The sequence below is a fragment of the Danio aesculapii genome, chromosome 4 (genome assembly GCF_903798145.1).
Source record: "Danio aesculapii chromosome 4, fDanAes4.1, whole genome shotgun sequence".
Taxonomy (NCBI): Eukaryota; Metazoa; Chordata; class Actinopteri; order Cypriniformes; family Danionidae; genus Danio; species Danio aesculapii.
The window spans coordinates 5779999-5797783 of NC_079438.1; positions in this window are offsets into that span (position 1 = coordinate 5779999).

Here is a 17785-nt window from a genome sequence, read left to right on the forward strand (position 1 = left end):
TATCTGAAGGAATCAATGTGTCAATAGTGTTTAATTGCACCCCTGACTTCCTTTCTGAATCAAGCTCATCAGCAGTGCTCTCTTTGTCTGATGGAACATATTCACTACATGTTTCTGATTCACTTGAGTCCTGTTTACTGATTTCGTTCTCTGTTTCTAAGTCACTCTTCTCAGCAGACCCATTCTCTGTTTGTAAGTCACTCTTCTCAGCAGACCCGTCCTCTGTTTGTAAGTCACTCTTCTCAGCAGACCCGTCCTCTGTTTCTATGTCACTCCTCCCAGCAGACCCGTCCTCTGTTTCTAAGTCACTCCTCTCAGCAGACCCGTTCTCTGTTTGTAAGTCACTCTTCTCAGCAGACCCGTCCTGTTTGTAAGTCACTCTTCTCAGCAGACCCGTTCTCTGTTTCTATGTCACTCCTCTCAGCAGACCCGTTCTCTGTTGGCACCTCACCTTTGTCGTTTGATTGTTCCTGTTAAGAAAATATAAATATTTAACTTTGACATTTTAACAGGTTTAAATAGGACTGTTCATTTCTTTTTGTGTTATTTTCTTTTTTTTGTCAGTGAAAACATGTCATGGACAAATAATTTTGTCATTGTGTCATTTGTCATGTTTTCACTGACAAATAAGATGATAACTAAATAAAAAAGGCCTAATCTTCCCAATATTGTAAAGTGTTAACCGGCATGACGCTTGAAGGAGAAGGACTGGTTGTCAAATACTACGACTTAATTCTGGCTGTATTAGGGCCTACTCACACTACGCCATCTGTACCGTGCCAAGGCCCGTTTCCCAGACCGTTTGAGAAGTGTGAGTGCGCTGAATCGGGCTCAAGCACGGTTCACTTGGCTGGCCCTGGCCCAGTTGGAAGAGGTGGGACTGAGCGCGGTTCACTTGGGCTTTGGCGCGGTACGCTTGTGTGTGAGTGCAAAACGCGCCAAAGCCTGAAACTGAAAGCGATACGTGACTTTAGGGGGCTGTTTCATATGGATTTATTTATCATTCTTACTGTTCAGTGAATGCAAACTGCCGTAGTTTATTAAAGACGCAAACTCCTCACTGCACGACAGCTGCGCATTATGATTATGAGCGCCAAAAGTGGTGGATCTGTGCGGCGAAATATCTGACTGCATGTCACCGCATCCCTAAGGACTGTTTGGTGAAATATTTGACTGCATGTCACTGCACATCAAACCACTGACACGATATAACTAGAGAAATCTCCACTGTGCTGCTGAGTGAGAGCACTTCTCACTGAACAGCACAACAGCGATGATGTAAGTGTGTCCAGGCCCGATTGTGGTGTCAGTGCGGGCCGTCGGGGGAGACGGGAGGGGGGACAAGCGGCGTGCTTTGGCCTGGTTCAAGGCAACTGTACCTAGTGTGAGTACGGCCTCAGATGAGGTGATGGTTGTAGTGGCAAATTCTATAGTAAAATTATAATATCAGCTGTGTTTGACAATCACTGATGTCCTAACTGATCAGTATGTGCAGCACCTCACACACTTAAACACGGCTATTGTCTACAACGCAGTGCAACATTTTACCCAGCCCTACCTGTGTTTCGCTGATAATTCCTCAGCTCTTACTGACATACTATGACATTAATGCGTTGATGTAGTCGTGCACATGTATTACTCATCTTATTCTTTGTGTATGTCTAATTATCGATTTAGTGACCTATTGACTGTTATGCTACAGTATACTACATATATTTATATGTTGTTTATACCTCTATTTCTTCTTATATTCTACATTAAGTTGTTCAATTTAATGTAATAACATTGTGTGAAAATATGACCTTAATTTATTAAATCTGGACAAATAAAAACTTTAACCAATATAAAAAAATAATAGGTGAAATCAACATTTGATGCTCATCTCAGAATTAGATTTAAAGTATAATTTTATACAAATACCCATGTGTTTTACTTGTTTAATTTGTAAAACATTTTAGGACATCAAAATACATGCCTTCTATTTAATCTTTGTATTAGAATATCTTGAGTACTCAAATCAGCAGTAAAAGTTCACACAAAACATTGTTTTGTAGTGTACAAGGCCTGAACTTAAACATATTATTTTGTAAATGGGGATTTATTCACTTTGTAGGGGATCTGTAATAATCAATGTTTAATATGTATTAAAGACAAATATGAAAAGACAAACACATTTGAAGGCATGATACTGTTGTCACGGTAACTGTCAGACTACAGACATTTTTTTCTTTTATATTAAAATGTTTTTTACAGGAAGATTTTGATGTCCCCCACACCCTTTGGAACAACCTCCCCTCCCCCACTTAATCAAGTTTAAACATTAACATAGATGTAACAACTCACACGACTATCATTTAATCAAGTTTAAACATTAACATAGATGTAACAACTCACACGACTATCATTTAATCAAGTTTAAACATTAACATAGATGTAACAACTCACACGACTATCATTTAATCAAGTTTAAACATTAACATAGATGTAACAACTCACACGACTATCATTTAATCAGTGGCATAGCGCAAAATGCGGAGGCCCCCCTGCAGGGATCGCTGACGGGGCCCCCTGATGAAGAGGGGGGGGGGGATACGTCATACGTCAATTTGCATATCATTGACGTCATCATGTTTTACCGTTTCTGTTTGTTTAACAGCCTATGGTTAATAAAGGGGTATTTATAATTGCACTACACTTTATATAAGCATGTTTATTTAACTAAATTTATTGCTGTTTGAATACAGTATGTCATTATAGATATGTAGTGAATGTGCAGTAATCTCTCATATGTAATAAACTCAGAAGTAAGTTCAGAAGTTCAGAAACTGTCACTAAAATATCTGTGATTGTGAACAAGAAAAGAATAAACGGTCCAATTAAATTGTTAAAATAAAGTAGAAGCAGATCGGTTTGACTGTACAAGGGAAATACCTTCACACTGCCTGTGTTAAATCATTTGTCGTCGGTACGCAGAGGGGTGATCTGCTCTCGGGCTGCAGGTGGCAGAGGCTGCTGTACGAGGACTGACTGGGCCGCCTGTCAGGGCTGTGAGGCGGGGGAGGGGGAGGGGTCGGCGGCATCACACGCAGCTCGTTGAGAAGAGTAGGGAAGGTACAGTATGGACAAATGACAGTCTAAAAATCTCCAATAACACACAAAAAAGTCGCTAGATTTGTCGCCAGGGGGGTCTGAAAAGTCGCTAAATCTAGTGACAAAGTCGCTAAGTTGGCAACATTGGCGGCAAGCAATCAGAATGAAGTAGTCCATCGCTTGAGAGGTGTTCAGAGAACACAGACCTGTGAACTTTGGTTCCGACCACAGTTGTTCCCAAGAGTTTGATTATTGCGGTTGCCGGTGGATTTTTAATTATTGAAAATCGTGAAGACGCGGGGCCCCCTAATCACGCGGAGCCCCCCGCGGTGCATGCCCTGCGGGCCCGTCCGCTACGCCACTGCATTTAATCAAGTTTAAACATTACATGCAAAAAATGCATAAAGCGATTTACAGTACAACATGTACAATAATGTAACCTTTAGCAGGGCTGCCAACTTTTGGTTTTAGGTTGGAGTGAGAATTTTCTCCCTCCCCAAGTGTGGCACAACTTATTGGTTTCAAAAAGCCCTGATTTGTGTGGTGACATTATGATTTTTCTCACTGCTTCTAATTATAGAACCTCCCTGATGGCAAATAAAAAAAATATCAAGAATGATTGGTATACTTAAATCACTTGGTCAGGTTTGCCTCTGACTGGATCCACGCAATAGCCAGTAACGTTAAACACAAACAAGCTTCACTGAGCAGGTGTTGCATGCATCTATATACTTGAAGAAGGGGATTTTTGCTTTTATAGCTGACTTTATAAGAGGCTATTTGCTTGAAGAAGGGTATTTTTGGCGTGAAAATACTGTCGAATGCTCGAGAGTTGGCAGGCCAGCGTTTAGATAAAGAGGACTCTACGAAGCATCTAGTATATAACTAAGTTAACAATCATGTAACCCATAGTTATAAACACGGAACATATATTGAATAATATAAACCATTACTTACCACATTCTGTAAATTGTTGTCATATGTCTCGGTCCTCATTTTTGCCTTGTACCTTTCTTCACATTTCTTATGGTGAGACCGCAGTGCCGCCATCCTCCTACTATACCAATCCATCTTTTCCCGGGAAATGTCTGATGACGTCATTCTCAACGTAGCGTAAAATGTGTGAAATTTGCGCATCTGCTCACGTTACCTAACTAATTGTGAGCTGTGTCAAACTTTAAATACTGCTTCTTGATACTTTTACTGACGATATTAATACCTTTAACGACCAAATAAACACATATGCGACAAGAGAAAATCACCTTTACATGCTTTCCTGTGTAACCTATTTACAGCGATCTCATTAAGCGTTAAGTGAAATTCATTTTAATGTGTGAATGAGTTATATTTTACCACATAGTTCCCTCTCTATCTGTAGCCTATTTATTTATAACCTTCAGTTTTTAATATGGAATTAAATATAATTAAGAAACATTTATGATTATTTATGAAATTATACTTTCATGACCAGAATGTTCAAAAGCACAGCATTTCTCCCAAGCATTTTTATAGTAATAAATAACTATTCAGGCACCACATGTGCGTGTTTATTTATATATATATATATATATATATATATATATATATATATATATATATATATATATATATATAAATGTGACATGGTCTGACAGAAGCATGGGGACAACTGTAAAATTATTTTACGAATAATAAATAAAATTACTTGTGGAATTTATTATTTCAATAAAGTTTTTTTAAATAAGTATTTAGCACAACAAAACTCTTAAAGCTGCAGGTTTAAACAGGGCTGAGGACGGGGACAGTGACAGGCTTTGTACATTTTAGTGCTTTTAATAAAAAAAAATCTAAGAAACCAAATGAATGACATAATCCTTTACAGAAAAACCCACAGAAATCAACCATCAGGCCATTTTAGACATTTGTTTGGAAAGAAATACTTTTTATTCGCTGTATTTGTTTTTATTTCAGGGAGAGATAATGTATGTTTCTGGTAGAATGTCCCGTGTATGTATGCGTGCATGTTTCTTTCTTTCTTTCTATCTATCTATCTATCTATCTATCTATCTATCTATCTATCTATCTATCTATCTATCTATCTATCTATCTATCTATCTATCTATCTATCTATCATCTATCTATCTATCTATCTATCTATCTATCTATCTATGAGATTGTACATACGTGTATACAAATAAAATCTGGTGTCTGAATAATATATACATATAAATATATAACTAGTTATTATAAGGTACTATAGTGTATTGATGTAAATGTGGAGCACAGTAAACTGACATAATACACCCAAAACCTCCACATCCAGTGGATTAAAGCCATCAGGGACTGGAGAATCTGCTACATGGCCTGTGCTTTAGCCAATCAGTCTGAGTCTGAAAATACTGAAAGTTTACAGCAGACACTACAGGCTGACATTAAGAACCAACTACAGACAATTGTGTAAATAGTTTTAATTATAGTGTACATTTCTATCAGTTATCCTACAACATCAAGATGGATTTATTCTGACACAGCTTAACTTTTGACCATATTTTATCACCATTTTCTGAATTTTAGGAGAAATGTTGACTAGTGACTCAATGCTCAATAAGAGAATCAAAAGGTTTTAAATAAAAGGAACACAGCAGAAAAACTTAGAGATGTGTTCCCATGCAGACTCACTCAGGAGAGGATCGTTTTAGATGCAGTGAGTGTGGAAAGAGCTTTAAATGTAAAATAAGCCTCAGCACTCACATGAAGCTTCACAATGGAGAGCAGAGTACTTAAAATTGAGGCCTTGTCCAGCGGAGCTTAGGGCTCTCTCCCAGGACAGCATGCCAAACAAGTTTGAACTCTTGAATACATATCAAGTGACTGAAAATGAAACCCTTTGAACACCTGAAGCTATTTTAAACTCAATAACTGAAGAGGGGTGAAGATGTTTTTTGTAGTGTAGATCAGGGGTCACAGCCCAGTACCAGATTGTAAGAGTTTCAACTTTATAATGAACCTATAACCATATTTTTGCACATTGCACACTTCCATCAAATGAAAATTTTTCTTTCCACTGAAAAAAAAATTAGGAAGATTAGGGAGGAGAAACTGTCCTCCACCCTTAGATTGTGTTTTTGATGATTTACATCATTTGATTGTCACTCACATGAACAAACACTGATTTGCCTCCAGTTTTGGGCTTTTGTCTGCAATTTCACAAAACTTGTGGGCGAATGAAAGTGAGCGACTGATGCAGACTCCATAAAGCCCTGTTCAGACTACACAATGCCATTTGCCAGTTACGATCAGATTTGTGTCAGATTATGAGATTTTGACTTGAACAAATCTTGATGTGTTGTGGGTAACAAATGAAGACTTAGGTTTCAAAACACTACACATTTATTTTGATGGACTAATTTGAGAAAAGAAACAAGTTTTCTTTATGAAGACAATTAAACTTTCTGTAGATAAGTGGCTGCCTTTAAAGATATGTTCATCTGAAAACTCACACATTACTACAAATAAATTGGTGTATGGGATAACCCAGTGTCGCTATTGTGAATGAGAACATGAGTAATTTGTTAGCTTACATGCTAATTCCATCATGATTAAAGAGTAATAAGTTGTTGAATAATTAACATTCTGATGGTTCTTATCTATCTATCTAGATAGATAGATAGATAGATAGATAGATAGATAGATAGATAGATAGATAGATAGATAGATAGATTGATAGATTGATGGGCATAGATAAAAAGATTTTTAAATCTAGATTAATCTCACTCTAATCTTGGAATTAATCTAGATTAAAATGGCTCATTTGAATTCTGCCCAAGGCATTCAGAATAGGTGTGCTACCAAAATAATAAGTCTTTGAGAACGGGTTTCTCAAGCCAGGCGGCGCATTGGACCAGGTGCTCATCTCCTGTTTCCAAAATGCATCACAAACTGCTTGAGAAACTGTTCTACTGTGATAATTGGTGATGAAAAAAAAATTATGTTCAGTAAGATACTTGTGTTTACTAACTGTTTATTCAGTTAAACATGAATTTTGAACTGTAGGTCTACATAAGCTCCAAACAGCGATTTTTGATTACCTTAATCCCGCTAAAGTCATAACTGAATTAAACAGAAATGGAACTAAGAAACATGTGGAGTATGCATATATAAGTGGCATTACTGAAGTAAACACTGCAATCAAACAACTACCTTCATGTAGACTTTTCGGCATATTTTCTGATCCACACATGTGCCTGTCAGTAAAGGACCGCACACACACACACACACCACTAAATGCAGAAGTTTTTTTTCTTTCCATTTGGCTTGCGTTATTAAATTCCATGCGTCACAGGGGCATGAAAGAAATGTTCATGAGTGAATGTGGAACTGCAGTTAAAGTCACCCAAAATTACAGGAAACTTAAATAAAAGCACTTCACGTAAACAACTTCATTATATTGTGGCGCATACATTTATACATGTTACAGAATTTGAGAATCGAATGAATTCGAAAGAAAAGTTATGGGGTGGTGTTCCCCTTCATAAGTGTGGAGTCGGAGAAGGTAAATATGGCGATCGGTTCACAAAGTTTTTATTTGATGCCTCTTCTTTTTTTTTCTCTCTCTGCTTAATCGGCCACAATATTATTGTCTATTAAGGCTAGATTACAGATGTCCATGTAGACATAGTCAGTAGTGTCTTCGAAGTATGTGAAAGATCCAGAAGGGCATCCTGCTGATTTGATTCAGAAGGGCACTTTTTTCTCAGACGGCTCACTGGTCAGGTATACATCCACGCTAAAATATCAAGGTGAAAGTCATCATAGCTTGCGTAGAATAGACCCAGCTCCCAACCCAACTTTGAAAATTTTAATGGCAATATTTTTGCCACCACTGTATATGTATATGTATGCATGTATATATATAATTTGTAAAGTATTTTCATATATCTGTGATGATAGGTTAACAACTGCACGAGGAATAAAGGTGTTCAATTACTCGCTGCGTGAGAATGACCCGAAACTCTGAGCGATGGCCAAGATCCAGCTGCTGCAGGACAGTCTGACTCCAGGACTCATGCGAGGCTTTGCACTTGGTACAGATGAGGGTTTCTGTAACCATGTTGTGCATCCTGTCGATGTCCAGAACCAGCCGTGCCCTTTTTTGAAGACCTCCACCTGTCAGCTGATGCGGTCCACATGCAGGATTAGGGCAAAGGACTTTGACCCTCCACAGCTTGTATGGCATCCACAGCAAAAATGAATGACATAAAAATCTGTCTGGACCTGGAACCTGATTGTATGTAAGTGCAGGCTGTGGAGGGTAATACCAGAGCTGGAGGTTGTCACGAAGCTTTGGCTTTCCTTTGGACCCCATTCTAAAAAGCCTGCTAGCAATTCACATGTGGTCCTCTGGTGGCAAGGTTTCAGCCCAAAGGCGAGGAAGTGGAACAGCTGATGGAGCTTGCAGCAATGACCCAGAAGGTGCAGTCTGTGAAGGTAAATAGAAGAATTCTGATTATTAATAGCATCCTGTACATATATTCATTTATTGTAAATCTCTGTTCATAGCTAATACAACCTGTATTTAATGTTCATAGTACATCGATCTGTAAATATCACCATAATTTTTCTATAAACCGCACTTTAGAACTTATACCTATATCCTGCACTTGCTGCTATTGCACTGCTAGTTAGACCTAAACTGCATTTCGTTGCCTTGTACTTGTGTAATTGTATAACTTGTACATGTGTAATGACAATAAAGTTGAATCTAATCTAATCTAAAATAGATAAAACATTTAGTCTGGTAATGTAAATGCACCTTACATATTTGAGTGAGTACACTTCACATGATGTTATCATGACTATAATCTAAATACCTTTGATTTTAAGTGATTATTATGTATTTCAATTCCAAAAAACATTAATATAATTTTACCAATAAACATTTCCCTTAAAGACACATAAGTATTTTCCAATGTAGTTATTTCTCTTTTTCCTTTTCTACTTATTTTCCATTCTTATTTTTTTCTTTTACTACAGTGAAGATAAAATATCAACAGCAGAAGGCTTCATTTTTGTGATTCTTTGCTTTATTTTTTCCTCTTTATTTTGTTAACATTTAAACATATATCATGCTTAGTTAATTAACATCAAGTCGATTTAATTGACAGGTCTTAAAACCACTTTGTGTGAATTCAGCTGGGGCAGCACATATGCAAACCAAATTACCGTTTTTGGACAGAAAATATGAAATTACTTACTGAGACCATGCTGGACGGCTCTGTGGAGCTGGTCACTGCCGCAGTGGATGTGAGGACGGGGGCAGAAACTTGAAGGTCCTGTGTCTGTACAACCAAGCAGTATAACAAAGTACAGTTTGTAAATATATATCTATAAGCAACATTAACTCATCAGAATTTTTTGCAACCATTACTTTATTTGAACATTAATGTATTATAAAACATTGGAAATGAATGACTGCTGCTAAACTGTAAAATTTTGTCACAGAGCTTATATGCAGAACAAAAAGTTTAAAGAATGATGCTTATTTTTACTATATATGTTTTTATGCAGAGAATATAATAGAGATGTTTTATTGAGATTTAATGTGACTGTACTTAATAAAAAAATACAAATTTACGTAAAAATAATGCTTATACCAAATTCTCTCAGAAAACTATGTGGATTATGACAATACTTACAGCCGTGCTTGGTGTAGAAGCACTACACACTGCTGAACTGGGCTGGACGTCAACCTGTGATGGTCTTTTAGCCACACTAAGATTTGGCTTTGCTGCAGCAATGGTGGGATCTGGAAAATCTTGGTTTGGTGAACTAAAAAAGGGCAAGACAAAAAACATTTTCATTAAAAACACTGTGTTCACAATGGCAAAATGTACACCACTGTTCAAACGTTTGGGATCTGCTCGATGTATTTTTTTAAGTTTTAATTATGTTTATGAAGGCTACATTTATTTGGTCAAATATACAGTAAAAACTGGAATAATGTGAATTAATAATATAGGTAAATTAAATAAATAAAGAATAATTTATGTTATTCTATCCTTGAAAACGTTATTACTGTTTCCCCAAAATATAAAGGAATGTTTCATGAGCAGCACAGAAAATCAAATAAAATCTACTTTATGTATGAGCAAATCAAACACAATAGAATTCTTGTTATATATGATTAATATGAAGCTTTTATATTCTAACAATTCCATTTTTTTGAACATTAGTGTATGTCACATTACATTTCAAGCAATGACAAACTATCTTTCTATATCTTTGTTGTACAATCAGTTTGTTTTCTCTACAGATTTCAGGTTCAAGCTGTTTTTTACTACCACCCTCTGCTACTTTTACAGGAAGAAATAAGATATAAGTTAAAATAGATTTAATTAGACAACAGGTTCATTGCAAATAAATGTGACACATTAGGCTTTGATTAAAATGAGTTTTCTGGATCATGGAGCAATATGCAAACAAATATTTTTTTACTACCAAAGGAATAAATTATTGCATTATGTTATATACAGTATTACTGTACTATTAATACATCATGCATTTCAACAAAAACATATATTGTATATTAAAACATCACACTATGTGTTATTTACAGTTGAAGCCTGAATTATTAGCCCCCTTGTTTTTTTTTCTCTCCAATTTCTGTTTCAAGAGTTCACACTTAGCTGATGATTAATTATGAGCTTGTTTGGCATGCTGTCCCGGGAGAGAGCCCTGAGCTCATAAGATCCTCGAGCCCGGGGCTCCCTCCCGTTGCAAGGCGAGAGAAGGGAGTTTGAGCTCAGGTAGATCTCGAGAACTCCCCCACTGTAATAACCAATGAACAGCCAGTGATTGCTCTTGAGAGATAACCATTTACTAGGAGCATGTCTATAGTGCCGGTTTGGATTAGTCAATTAACTTATGTTGCATGTTTTTTGGACGGTGCGAGGAAACCGGGGAACCCGGGGGAAACCCACGTGAGCACGGGGAGAAAATGCAAACTCCGCACAGAAATGCCTGCTGGTTTGGTAAAGCCTAGAACCAGAGACATTCTTGTTGTGAGGCAACAGTGCTAAGCGCTGGGCCACCGTGTCACCCATCTAGGAAGAAGGAGGAGTAGGGGTGGATGGGGGGATTCTTCAAAACGAAGATAGCGGTGGTGTGTAACCCAGGGTATTTATAGTAGCTTAGGAGTTATCTGATTGGAGCATTGAGAATTGGATAATGCGGATCCAGTCGCTAGCAATCATAAGCACGTGATCCTCTCGAAATTCGTCTATAACTAAACTTCACTTCAAGAGTTCACACTTAGCTGATGATTAATTATGAGCTTGTTTGGCATGCTGTCCCGGGAGAGAGCCCTGAGCTCATAAGATCCTCGAGCCCGGGGCTCCCTCGTTGCAAGGCGAGAGGGGAGTTTGAGCTCAGGTAGATCTCGAGAACTCCCCAAAATGCCTTATATAGCTCGGGAGAGCAGCCGCGTATCGAAGAACCCCAATGCAGATGTAGCAATGCCATATCCGGCTGCTGGATATATTGATAGTTTTAGGAAGAGAGGCTCCTGCGGGAGCAGAGAAAGTAGACTCCGGCGGGAGTCCAAGCGGAGGCGTGGGTGGGGCTGGATTGACTCCTGTGGGAGTCGAAGCTCGGATACACTCCTGCGGGAGTGAGAGCTGGGGTGGGCAGGCTCCTGCGGGAGTCTGGAGGGGTATTGGGCGGTGAAGACTCCTGCATGAGAGGGTGTGAAGTGGGCCGGGGGGGACATGAACTCCTGCGGGAGTTGAAGCTCGTTTTAGTCACTCCTGCGGGAGTTAGAGCTGGGGAATGAGAGCCTAAGCGGAAGATAGTAGCGGAATAATCAAAGTTGAAAGAAACAGGGAAAGTTAGCGGAGTAACTCGACGCTGGAAGAAGAAATCAGTGGGGGAATTAAAGAATAAGGAGGTAAGGGAGGAGGTAAAGGAAGGGGTAAAAGGTAGCAGAAGCACTCAATGCTGTAAAGAAGTAAAGAAGGAGCAAATAATTGCCAGGCGGAGGATCTCGACGCCGGAAAAGGAGAGTAAATATATAATTTATATACACATACGCGTGAACACGCATGTATATAAACACATGCATACATACATACATACATACACACGCATGCATACGCATATACATACGTACACACACACACACACGTATCAATACAATTCATAAGTAAGGGCCGGGGAGGGGCAGTGATTGACTCCTGCGGGAGTTGAAGCTCAGAACGACCCTTGCGGGGTCAGAGCTGATATGGGCATTTCTCCTGCTGTAGACTGGTAAAGGGAGTGGACATAGGAGACTACAGCAGGAGGTGGCCGGGGAGAGACTCTTGCGAGAGTCGAAGCTCGTTTTAGTCACTCCTGCGGCCTTTACTGTTCCTAAAGGCCGGGGGGGGGGGGGGGGGGGGGGGGGGGGGGATGTGGGCATTGGTGACTCCTGCGAGAGTCGAAGCTTGGGGCGACCCCTGCGGAGGTCAGAGCCATGAGGGGGGGGAGGGGAGGGGGGGTTGTGGGGTCTAGTAAGAGTAGGGAGGAAGGAGGGGGTGGTGATGGCTCTTACTGAAGGTGTTGCTGTGGAGGGGTGGCTGGGGATGGGCTTAAAATGACTCCTGCGGGAGTCGAAGCTTAGGTAGGCCCCTGCGGGGGTTTGAGCTGTAGGGTGAGATGGCAAGCGTAGCACAGCTTGAGCAGAGGGTAGAGCATACGCACATAAATATATGAACATACACATATGCATGCCGTGCTTGTATGCATGAGCGCACACTCACGCATACTCACTCGCTTGCATACGCAAGTGAACGTACGTACAGGCACGCTGACGAACATGGACCTAAAAGCACGTGCATATATGCGTACATAAATACACCCACACACACATATACATATATAAATATATATGCACATGGATACGCATACAGACGCACGAACACATGCACACACACGTACTCGCAGCCTTTCTTTCAGGGAACGAGCATGCACACACACGCACACACACACACACACGCACACACACACACGCATGCCCATACATAAAATAGGGTCGAGCTCGAACCCTTAATCAGGGGTATGCTGTTAACTGGTTAGGGCTAGCTGGGCTTCCTTGAGGTGGGATTGGCTGAGGCGAATGTAGGCTTTGAAAGCATTGGAGGACCAGCGGCCTAGTGTCTGGATTTGCTGTGAGGATAGACCTTTGTGAGCTGCTGTGGTGGCTGCGCCGATTCTTATTGAATGGCTGGAATATGATTCGGGGATAAAGCCTGAAAGGCGGATAACTTCTTTTAAGTGTTTTTGAAACCAAAAACAGGTTACTGGACGGTTGTCGTCATCAGTAAAAAGTGGGGCAAGTGGGTTAGGCTCTTGTGATCTTCTTAGATGGAGAAATGCTAGGCGAGTTTGGAAGGGGCGTGTGGGGGAGAAAATATTGAAAATGTAAATGAAATGCCCATTACCTGACTGGTCTGTTTTGCTTTGCTTAATAAAGAAGGCAAGGGTTTCGGCATCCTGTAAGGTTAGATCAGACATTGTTGGGTGTATGGCAGGGTTAAATTTGGATGTAATTGCCATTTCTGAACACCTCAGGAAGCCAAAAAAAGCCAGAGTGAACATAGCGTCTAGTGTGCGGGCTGTATGAGGTGAAAGGTATCCTTTGCGGAGTGTGCTGATGCATTTTGAGAAAATGTTGAGTGTAATAGGTAGTCTGGTGTCAGGAAGGGGGGGGGGGGTGTATTTTCTGGATACCTTTAATGAGGAGGGAGGTCTGTGCATTGGAAATGGCTTCTGACCCATGTATCAATTTATGAAAAAATTGAATTCCACTTCATTCCACTGCCAATTTTTGGCAGTATGGAGGTGGGAAATAAAGGAGGTGATGGAAAGCAGTGAGAAATCTGGGAAATGTAATTGGTAGAGGGTGTGGAAATGTTTGAATGATTTCCATGCGGTGAGATATGATTGAAGTGTTCTCGGGGCAAAAGCGTGAAGGATGAGGTATATGGAAGTTTCGTGAAGGTGATGTAATGGATGATTTAAGGCAATATCATTAGAGAATAATGTGGGACAGGTGTTGGATGCTGGTCTGCTTCTGGTGCCAAGAGCCGAAATTTCTGATAAAATTTGATTTCTTGTTGTGTTGGAGACTGGAGGTGGTTCCATGGCTAAGGCGTTCTGCGGCGGAGGGAGGGGAGTGGCTGTGTAAAGTGTGAATGGGGGGCGTGACGGGGAAACTGGTGTAGGGAGAGTAGAATGAATGACAGGTTCAGTGTTGGTGCGTGCTAAGGGACGAGAAGAGGAAGGAAGATAGCGTGGTTGGGCTGAAGATGTTGGGTCTGAAGACAGAGGGTGAGAGGTAGAAGGTTGAGGAGGGAAAGATTGGTTTAGAAGAAATGCAGGAGGAACAGACATGTTAGGATTGAAATGAGAAGCTGAGGTAGAAGGCATGTGTGGACTGGTTTGGGCGCTAGGGGGAGCTGGTGGCCAGGAGAAAGGTGTAGATCCGGTTTGGTTGAAGGAATGAATGGCGTAATTGGGATCTTGGTTAGGTTCTCGCTGGTGAAAGGTGGGTGACGTGGTTTGGGGTTGCCGGGTTTCCAGAGGGTGTTCCCCAGAGGGGGTGTGACTTGAAACGTGTTTTTGTTTAGATTTTTTTTTCCGGTTTGTGAACGGGGAGGTTGAGTGTAAGGAGTGTAGCGAGAACTGGTCTTCCGTGTGGTTGATCTGGCAGAAGGACTGAGCGAGGGGTGAGAGTCTGAAGTGGCATTAGTGTATAACTTTAAAAGTTCTGGTTTATTGAGGTTTTTGGGAGCGTGAATGCCAAGATCAGCGAGGAGTTTCCAGAGTTCCGTGACGGTTATTCTTTTTGTTGGCTGGATGATGGAGGAGGCGGAGGCGTAGGATGAGGTAGGTGAAATGTTATGCGTTCTTGATGTTGCTGGTGATGGTGATCTGTGGCGGGGTGGTCTAGTAGTAGCGGAGCGGGTAATTCTTCGCCCCCTTGTTTGATCTTCGGGTTGCAATTGGGGGTCTTGCGGTGCTGGATGATATTGAGTTGCTGGGGGGGTGTCGATGTTGGCAGGGTGGTTTAGAGGATTGGTGTCTTGGTCTTCTGGCACGATGTTGTTATTATTATTATTGTCAAAATTGCTCATTGTGTTGATTGTTGTTGTCGGAGATGTGACTGTTGAAGAGGTTATTGGCGATGGCAATTGTAGTTGTGGCAGTAGTAGGAGCTGTAGAAAACTTGATAGTAAGATTAGCGGTAGCAGGGGAAATAGCATCGGCAGTGGCTTTAGCATATAAATTATTAGAAGTAGTTGAGGCAGTAGTTGTAGTAGTAGTAGTAGTAGTTGTCGCAGTAGTTGTCACAGTAGTTGTCGCAGTAGTTGAAGCAGAAGGTGTAGCAGTAGCTTTTAGCAGTCGTTGGTAGCGTCTGTGGCTAATAGTTGAGGCTTGTTGATATCGGCCGTAGCTGAAGCAGTGGCTGGCCGGTTGGCCGGTTGGCTTGCTGGCTTTGCTGGCTTTGCTATTTGACTAGATATTTTTCAAGACACTTCTTTACAGCTTCAAGTGACATTTAAAGACTTAATTAGGTTAACCAGGCTGGATAGGGTAATTAGGCAAGTTATTGTATAACGATGGTTTGTTCTGTAGACTATCGAAACAAAAATGAGCTTAAAGGGGTTAATAATATTGACCTTGAAAACTTTATTCGAAATAAAACAAATAAGACTTTCTCCAAAAGAAAAAATATTATATCAGACATACTGTGGTAGCAAAAATATATATATATATCTATATTTTTTTTATTTAAATTTGTACTTTTTCTAAATAATACCTCTTACAGACTTGTTGTTTAGAAAAAGTACAAATTTTAGCTTCCACTTAAAATGAAAACAAAGTATTTACTATTAATATTTATTATGTATTATTATATTTCATTTTCTGAAGACAAGAGGTTGAAATGTAGCTTGAAAACTGTAAACCTGACCATGACCTGATCATGTGATGGAATCCAAATCACAGAAACTCAAACCGACTAATCAGCAAGTGTCTGCTACCCCCCACTGTACAAAAGGTGTGAAAAGAAGCAGGTCTCTAGCAACACCTCAACTATTTTTTATTGCTTTTTGTTCTTTTCTCTTATGTTTTGAACTTTGAACTGAACTTTGAACACTTGAAACACTAAACTATTCGTTTCTTTTGGTTTTTTAAAAAAATGTACCATTGACAATTGCGGAGAAATCTTTGATGCCACTGGTGGAGTAGACGGGGGCTGGGGCTGGGCCTCAGGTTGTCTCTTCTCCATCACCTCCTGAGCAGGTACAGAAGGGGCAGGTTGTTCCACCGTACTCTGCTTAAAATAATTACAAAAATACATATAATCATGAAGAAGGAAAGCCATTCTAGTAAATAATAATAAACACAAATTGATTCATAAATGTACCTTTTGAGTGTGAAAATCACATGCATTTCAGCACACCTCCAAGCAAGGTCCTATGGCCATGAGGCGGCAATGGGCATTTCTCAATCTGAAAAAAAAAATCATGAAAATGTAATAAATAATTTTACACAATATAAAAAACTTTTATAACTAAAAAAGGAATTTTAACTCAATGACTCCCTTAAAGAGCCCATATTATACATGAAATAGGGTCATATTTAGGTTGTAAGGGTCTCCAACAACAGTCTAATATGCATGCAAGGTCATAAAACACTTTGATGGTCTTATAATCTGCATTTATTTTTACCTAATTATCCCAACGACTCCCATATGAATCGTTCAGCGATTCATTTGTTCCCAACCCCCTCCTCAGCGCGAAGCTAATCTGCGCTGATTGGACCGATGACAGCCTGCAGCGATTGGTCGACAGTGACAGGCTTCAGGACGAGACAGAGTGAAATGCCCAGCTGGTAATCAACTATATAAAAGTAGTCACAGTGCACACGCACTTCATAGTGTAAGGCTTTTTTCACACACACACACACAACCCTCCTCAGAAGAACTGGGGAGATCGACGCGAGTCTCTCTCTCCCTCTCCCTCTCTCTCTCTCACACACACACACACAACGCTCCTCAGAAGAACTAGGGAAAGCGACGCGAGTCTCTCTCTCTCTCTCTCTCTCTCTCTCTCTCACACACACACACACACACACACACAACGCTCCTCAGAAAAACTAGGGAAAGCGACGCGAGTCTCTCTCTCTCTCTCTCACACACACACACACACACACAACGCTCCTCAGAAAAACTAGGGAAAGCGACGCGAGTCTCTCTCTCTCTCTCTCACACACACACACACACACACACACACAACGCTCCTCAGAAGAACTAGGGAAAGCGACGCGAGTCTCTCTCTCTCTCTCACACACACACACACACACAACGCTCCTCAGAAGAACTAGGGAAAGTGACACGAGTCTCCTGTCTCCTAGCTTACGATCGATCGCCATAGCAACGACAAACGGCAGTGGAACGCGAGCTCACAAAAGCCTTTAATGTTAAATCCGTAAACAAAGCGGCACGCGTCGCGTTTTTAACGTGGCTTACATGTGATAAGAGAATATAAAGAGTAACCGCGTGTACTGTACCAGGTTAACAACTCATCTTTGGGTAGAGACTGTCAATATTATCCATCTGAGCACAGCATGACTTCATTCGACCGGCGGCGTCTGTGTGTGTGTGTCTAGTGTTTTT